General features: G+C 34.4%; 1 long non-coding RNA gene across 1 annotated transcript; it reads left to right on the forward strand.

The window, feature by feature from the left end:
- The first annotated feature begins 352 nt into the window (after positions 1-352).
- LOC139130769 (uncharacterized) lies at positions 353-5,621 on the forward strand. The gene is made up of 3 exons (XR_011551983.1): positions 353-466; positions 698-816; positions 5,277-5,621. It is a non-coding gene; the product is annotated as an uncharacterized lncRNA (long non-coding RNA).
- Positions 5,622-7,701: the final 2,080 nt, after the last annotated feature.

Here is a 7,701-nt window from a genome sequence, read left to right on the forward strand (position 1 = left end):
ATCTATCATTTTCTTTTCTTTGCTTATCACTTATGATTATTGAAATAGAAAAATGATTGTATTTTTATGATGGACAGGTATCCGAGGTCGAAAAATCAGAGTCTAATTTTTGCTTATGCTTTTCACAAAATGATTTCAAAAACACACTGCATTGAATACAAAGTTAAGGAACGATTGTAAGCAATGAAGTTTCACCAATGTTTCCTTCAAATATAATTTTGTGTGTGAGATAGAGGTCTTACGTTGAAAATCATAGTTTCCTTTACAGACACTGTATAATACTTACATTTAAGTCTGCATGCATGTGCTGGTATTTTTATTGTTTTTAATAGTGGCGTATGTCAAGCAGTGTTCTGACTCTCTAAAAAAACATGCCTCGGCACAGTCGTGAGACTCGGCAGGGTGCTTATCAACAACCAGCACAACCTACTCATCAACAACCAGTACAAACGACTCGCTCTGGGAGGTGAAAATTTATTTATTTTTTTTTTGGTGGTGTCAATGTGATAAATAATTTACTAACTTTTTGGAATCACATCGAAAGTTTAATCCGAACTTTTTTACATTTCGCTTGGCTCTGTCAAATTAAATATGCGGGAAATATCACAGCGAGCGGTAACCCAAGCCGTCTGAAGAATGAGATGACAAAAACTGGAGAGTAACATTCGAAATTTTTTTATTCTACATTGTTCAACAGCGAAAGCCGAGGGAACGATCAGCAAATGCAGGACCAAGAAAGTGAACTCAGGTTTATGTTAAGTGATATAGCAGACGGATTGGACAATAAAAACCTGAAGAGGTTGAAATTTCTACTCGGTAAATATCCATTGTGTCATTTATAACAGTATCTCACTGTATAAACTTTGCATGTTTGCAAAACACACTTGCAAACTGCGAGAGACCCTTAAGTATGCACAAAAAGTGTTATGCATATTTTCGAAAATACTCATCTCTACAATGATACTTACTCCCGCAGTCGTTGCATTACAGTCTTATCAACTTCCAGAGGTGTTCACTGGTGAATACTTCATATTTTATCCCAAATCAGCGTTCACACTTTCTTATTTGTTCCTTGATGTGACCATGAAATATTCACAACTGTATAGATCTCGTTTTGTTAACCAGCAGCAGAATTTCAAGGGGCAAGAAACCAGACTAATCTTGTTCTCGTTCAGGCAGAACAAAACAGAGTACATAAGTAACGTACAAAATGCGTGTACGTAGCGTCCAACCAATTTATTGAAAATTGAAAATTGAAATCACCTTCAAAATGCAATTTTCATTTGAATGAAATAACAACCAATTTTTAATATTCTTTTTAGCAGACAAAATTTTTATTTTACCGATTTTTTGGTACGGTTTTCGCGGCCAATCAATTCCCAAAAATATTAAACAGCCTTTTGGCATAGAAAGCAACATTTGAAATGTTTCAAATCGAAAATAATTTTTCATTTTTATCTTCGTTAAAAACAAAAAAAAAAGATTGACGGCCCGTTTTAAATAAAGCTTCTGCTATTTCATTATTAATGAAACATAATTCTGTTTCGCCTTCTTTATATTTTGAATCCGAAAAGCAATTTTCAGTAAACACAAATTAAGCTTTAATCAATTAATTCTGTTTCATTCATAAGATTTGAAGACACAAGTTCGGGTTTACTTTTATTGAACGTTCCTTGTTTCATATTTTGATTTTACTTCATTTTTGAAAAATGATGTTGCCATTCTCAACAAAGCATAAAAATAATAGTCTTCAACTTTATTCTATATATTATCTTAACATAACAAAAATGGTATTTCTTCCGATTTTTGTAAAATATAAAATATAGGATAATTTTGACATTTGAAGGAGAACAAAAATGACGAGAATCGAAACTCGTTAATACTAAATCATGTACAACTAATTTAAAATGAATTCGCTGTTCATTTTGTTACTTGCGAAAATTGAAAATGGTAAGTTTCAACCATTTTCAATTTTTTGAAAATGGTCGAAAAACGACTTACATGTTATTTCAATTTCTTTGCTGTTCCTGGCCCTCTACCGGCCAGTGGGCGAGCAGCGATGCGTGCGAGATTTCCGGCTCCGTCAACGCAAGAACTGCGGTAAATTTAAAATGGAGTTGTCTTCCTTAGTGTCTGAAGAGTTTATGCGGCAAATGGTTGTTTTTGAATGTAAAACACACCGCGAGATAGCATGTACTTTTAAAGACTTGTTTCCTGATCATAATCTGTCAGGATTAAACGAGAGATCAGTGCGCAGATTTTGTGAAATACATGACGACGCCACACGCCGAACAATGACCAATGATTAGTACAACATTTACTGTCAACATAACGAGCACTAGCAACGCTCAAAATATGCCCTAAAACAAAACTCCTTACAAGCGTCTAGAAACTCCGGTCGATGCTGGGTCATGTTAATTATAATATAACACCACACACCCGATCGCTCACTATAGTCAGTCAATAGGGTGGCTAACTCTCTGAACTCTCTCAATAACGAATCTGGCTTCTCCTCCTCGAGGACGAAGATGACTTCATCACACAACCAAGCGGAGGGGATACAAAACAAGCGAGCGACTGATGAAGGAACCCCATTTTTGGTTTCGAAACACCGTTAAGAGGAATCACTCAATCAACAAACCGGTTTACCGGGAACCCAGATCACATGACTAGGGTCAAAGCACTATCGATTCACCAGTGTCTCGCCATGTATTCCACACAAAATAAATGCAATGATCCTTTTATTCACCACATCGTAATACTAAACAATCTTGGTAGAGCCGATGTGTGGAGTAGTCCTAAGAGTATGGCGAGAGTGTCCGGCTTTGGCTACGCCGCCTCCCACGGCGTAGCCAAAGCCGGACACTCTCGCCATACTCGTAGGGCTAATGTGTGCATGTGGAGTTGCCCTAAATTTCCTTTATATCGTCTTCGGTGGCCAGTCTCCCGCAGCACATGCAGTAAGCACGGGAACAAGTATGCGTTGCGGAAACCGGAAGTCTCGTACGCATTGATGCTGCTCACCCACTGGCAGGTAGAGGGCCGGGAACAGCAATTCAAATGAGTCGTCTTTCGACCATTTTCAAAAAAATGAAAAAGGTTGAAACTTACAATTTTCAATTTTCAATTTCTAATTTTCGCACGCACCAAAGTAAAATTGCAAATTCCTCTTAAATCGGTAAGACATGATTTTATTTCAAAGAGTTTCCTTTCTCTTCATTTTGTTCTTCATCAAATACGTACAATGTCCCGTAATAAATTTTACGAATCTTGAAAATAGTACTATTTTTTTATTTTAAGATAAGGTAATATTTTGATAATGGTAATGATAATTTTCTTTTGTTGAAAATGAAAACATCATTTTAGGATACAAATTATAATATGAAAACAAGCAACTTTCCTTAAAAATAATCCAGAACACGTGATTTTGAAATTTAAGAAATAAAATAGAATTAATAGATTAAATTTCATTTTGTTTTCACTGATAATTGCATTTTGGATTCAAAATATGAACAAGGCGAAACAGAGTTATGTTTCATTAATAACCAAATAATAGAAGCTTTATTGAAATGGTCTGTCTATTGGTATTTTCAATTAAGATGAATATGAAAAATAAAATTCTATTTCAATCATTTAAATAACGCTTTTTGTGCTAAAATGCATTTTAATATTTTTGGGAATTGATTGGCCGCGAAAACCGTGCCAAAAAATCGGCAAAATAAAATTTTTTTCTGAAAAAACGAATATTAAAATATTGGTTGTTATTTCATTAAAATGAAAATAGCATTTTGAAGGTGATTTCAATTTTCAATTTTCAATAAATTGATTGGACGCTACGTACACGCATTCGTCAATCGTTTTTTTTTTTCAATGAAGATAAAAATGAAAAATAATTTTCGATTTGAAACATTTCAAATGTTGCTTTCTATGCTAAAAGGCTGTTTAATATTTTTGGGAATTGATTGGCCGCGAAAACCGTACCAAAAAATCGGTAAAATAAAACTTTTGTCTGCAAAAACGAATATTAAAATTTGGTTGTTATTTCATTAAAATGAAAATTGCATTTTGAAGATGATTTCAATTTTCAATTTTCAATAAATTGGTTGGACGCTACATACACGCATTGTACAACTGTGTTTTAAACATATTTTGGATTCTATTGAAAGGCTTTTCTTTGGATTTCTGTTGAACGGCTTTTTTTACAAAAAAAAGTGCAATAAAACTTTAAAAAATGATTCCTTCCTTCTACGCATGACGACATAACATCATGGTATTGCAATACGCCTGTTTTCCAACATTCGAATATTCAAAGCCGCTCCCCGCGCAAAGGCAGTTTTTAACGCACATAGTAAGAATTAGAGACAGCTTCATGTTCGATGATATTTCAAATATTCCAAGCATTTCTGATATTTCCATAACTTGATGTTTGTTACTGTGCAATTTGAAATTTAATATCTTTGTTTTTGCTACCGAATTCGACTCAAATCATCCTATGCAGCGTCCAGAAATCATCACGTGAGACGATAGAGTGTAGGTCGCTCCAGCGTACGCGTTACTAAACTTTGTTCTGCGTTAGCAACGAAAGAATGCGGTAGACACGGTTTGACCATGATCTGATGATGTACCTTATTCAATACGTTCTGTCGTTGATATTTCAATCTAAACGACAGTCTTATACTAATTTTCCTACACAGTTATTTGTCAACATCAAAGTTCGCATCACCATATAAGGCGCTTTAAATAAAATTCCTTGTTTGCCGTTCGCGTGCTGGTAGGTTTTCAGAGAAAATTAAGAAAACAAACATGATGTTAACAGTATCACAAATAATTTTTTTTTCAAAAGAAACCGTATAAAAAATGAGCTTATGTTAATACACTTCCAGTTTTAGTCTGTGTTCTGTTTTCTCTTGCTGGCTGGTAGGTTTTTCAAACATCAAAGGACGGCAAACAAAGAATTTTGAATGGCCTAAGCTGATTTTTTATTAATTCAGAGCAACAGAGTGTGCCCGATTGTGTACAGACGAAGGGTCAAATCCTATATCAAGTTTGGTAGGGTCTGTTACCGTGAGGTGCTAGAGATTTGCAAGATAGTTTTGAAATGCATGCAATTGCAAATGGAAAATACAGCATTGTTTACTCGAAAGATTTGCTGCGCAGCATAGTCGGCTTGTGCTTGGTCAAGATATTTTTCGAAATGGATGCTACCCATGGTTTTAGTAGAAGATTTTGAAAATCACAAACGACTATATCATTTTATTTTCTTCTTTCATGTATAGTTTCGTCAAAACGGGTGAGAGATGAGATCGAATCAGCTGAAGATTTATTTGACTACTTGATCGAAAGAGGGTTAATCACTTCTACAAATTTGAAGTTATTACAGCGTAGTTTATCCAAGCTTGGCAAAACCAATCTCAACAAGAAGATTACTACTTTTTTAAACAGACAAACTAGCGGTACTGATGTCCTTTAGGTAGACTATCTACGTTTGTTAAATGTAAGCTATTACATCTTTTTCGAGTTATAAGACGTAATAATTGTGTTTTTTATCGGCTGTCCTTTTTACAAACTTGTAAGAAAATCTGGGAGGGAAGTTTTCACAGAACTCATCACTCCCTACAAGAACCACCCTACCAATCTAATTTGTGGTTTTTAGCTGTAAAATCATGATAACATCATTCTCAGAGGAAAAAGAGCTGAGATCGTTTAGCCATATTTGTTTTCCGCTTGGTATGTGTTTTAGTGTAGTTTTTATTATCATTGTTAGCAAAACAATATAGGGATGTAAATAGTTTACCTTCGTCTTTACTTCGTAATGTCTTTAAATATGTATGGCTGGCAAACACCAGGGACTCTGCCTAAACGTAAACAGGTTTTAAACTTATTGACTTGGAAGTTTGACTATACTCTCATAAAATATTATAGATTGGTCAACAGCAAAATGGCCAATTGCGAGGTTTTCTTTAACAAATATTGACAAATGTTAAACTAGTGTGCTTGATACAAAATATTGGTACTTTTAAAAAAGTTATCATCAAAATTTCTGGACTCTGAAGATTTAGATTTTAGGTTGGTTTCTTACATATTTGTTAAAATACGGATTGTTTTACTTGCTCGTATTTTAGTAGGAATAAAAGGCTCTGCGCAGCCGCTGACACGTTTATTATAAGGTTGGAGGACTTGAAGACAGTAATATTAACGTGCTCTGTTGTGCCTCGTCCTTTTTATTTTTGTTTTACTGACGTACTGACCTATTTATAAAAGTTAATTGTAAGCCGCCAAGCATGTTAATTTGACGGGCGGTCTTACAGCAGAAACCTTTCAGTGAACGTGAATGGTCGCTCTTTATTCATTCAACAAATTAATAAACAGAAGTGAGGTTATCTTATGTCGATCGCTGTTTATCAAATATCGATATATAAGTCATCTTACCTCAGGAGTGATAATAATCATATGCAAAACATAAATCCCATAACTATCCTACATCGAAATAGTACTGCGTTGAACTTGTCAGTTCTGAGTAGCTACAAATCACTTACACTGTTTAAAGGCCCATGAGCTGCAACTCTGCGTAATTAGTCCAACCTCAAAGTACCTCCAAATTCCTCAGATATTCTGCGATAGCAATCTGCAAATCGAACTATATAGTCATTAACTATGCCTCAACAACGTTTGCATTGTGGCAGGATAGGCCGGGCAAGAATTGAACAGATTGTTATTCATTTTAAATTTCCCGCCGTTTTCAAAATCATGACATGTTATGTGAAAAACAGAGAATATTTTATCAAAGTGCAGTGAATCCCTTTCCCGTTCTTTCAGTGGGTTGGACCATGTTGTATTTGTGAAGATTTAAATGTGTACATTGCTGTTTATCATGTAGTTGTATGGAGGCGGCCGTTTATTATTTGTCTTACTGAGACCTGCTCATGCAGTCCCACTCTGTGGATAATTATCTTTGAGTAAACATCTCTGAGTAAGAACATTTCTATGAACTATTTTTAATCTAAATATAAAATCATGAAAGTAATACCATAAGTTACAGCTCGTGTGCCTTTAATGTTGCACATCCACTAAACGTGCTCAATGACATCTAGCTAGTTTTGCTGTGAAAAAACTTTGACATACTCTGAATTCTCTCTTCAGTGTAACAAACGATCACTTAAGGATAAGTGCTACAAATTCATAGAAATTTAAAAATCATGTCAGTTTCTTGAAACTTTGCATGGAAATTCTTTCATGTTTCAGAACTTAAAAAATGAAATAAAAAACAGGGGTCACCATGCTCGTTTCCATGGAAACGTTCCTCAAAAAAAGGCTCCCTAGCAATCGAAAAATCTACCTTTACTTTGAAAATCTATTCTGAAACTCACTTTTACATTCAGAAAAGTGAAAATAAAGAAATAAATCGACAGTACTCCTTCTCCAAGGCACAAAATTTGTATAATTAAGATTTGTAATCTATTCATAAATTAATAAATCATCAAAAAAGTTTTAATATCATATTTTCATAAATTCCCTGCTTTTGAAACTTTTATACTTAACTCAAAAATCATGTCAATTTGATTAAACTTGGCCAAGTTATAGTAAGATTAAATATGATCACTATGACTTTTTAAAAAATGATGGTCACCATGCTAGTTTTTTCGGTAAATGAACTTTTATACCACAATAGAAGCTGCGCTTTGGCTGGCAACAGCTAGATTC

This window comes from Ptychodera flava, chromosome 1, assembly GCF_041260155.1.
Source record: "Ptychodera flava strain L36383 chromosome 1, AS_Pfla_20210202, whole genome shotgun sequence".
In the NCBI taxonomy this organism is placed as follows: Eukaryota; Metazoa; Hemichordata; class Enteropneusta; family Ptychoderidae; genus Ptychodera; species Ptychodera flava.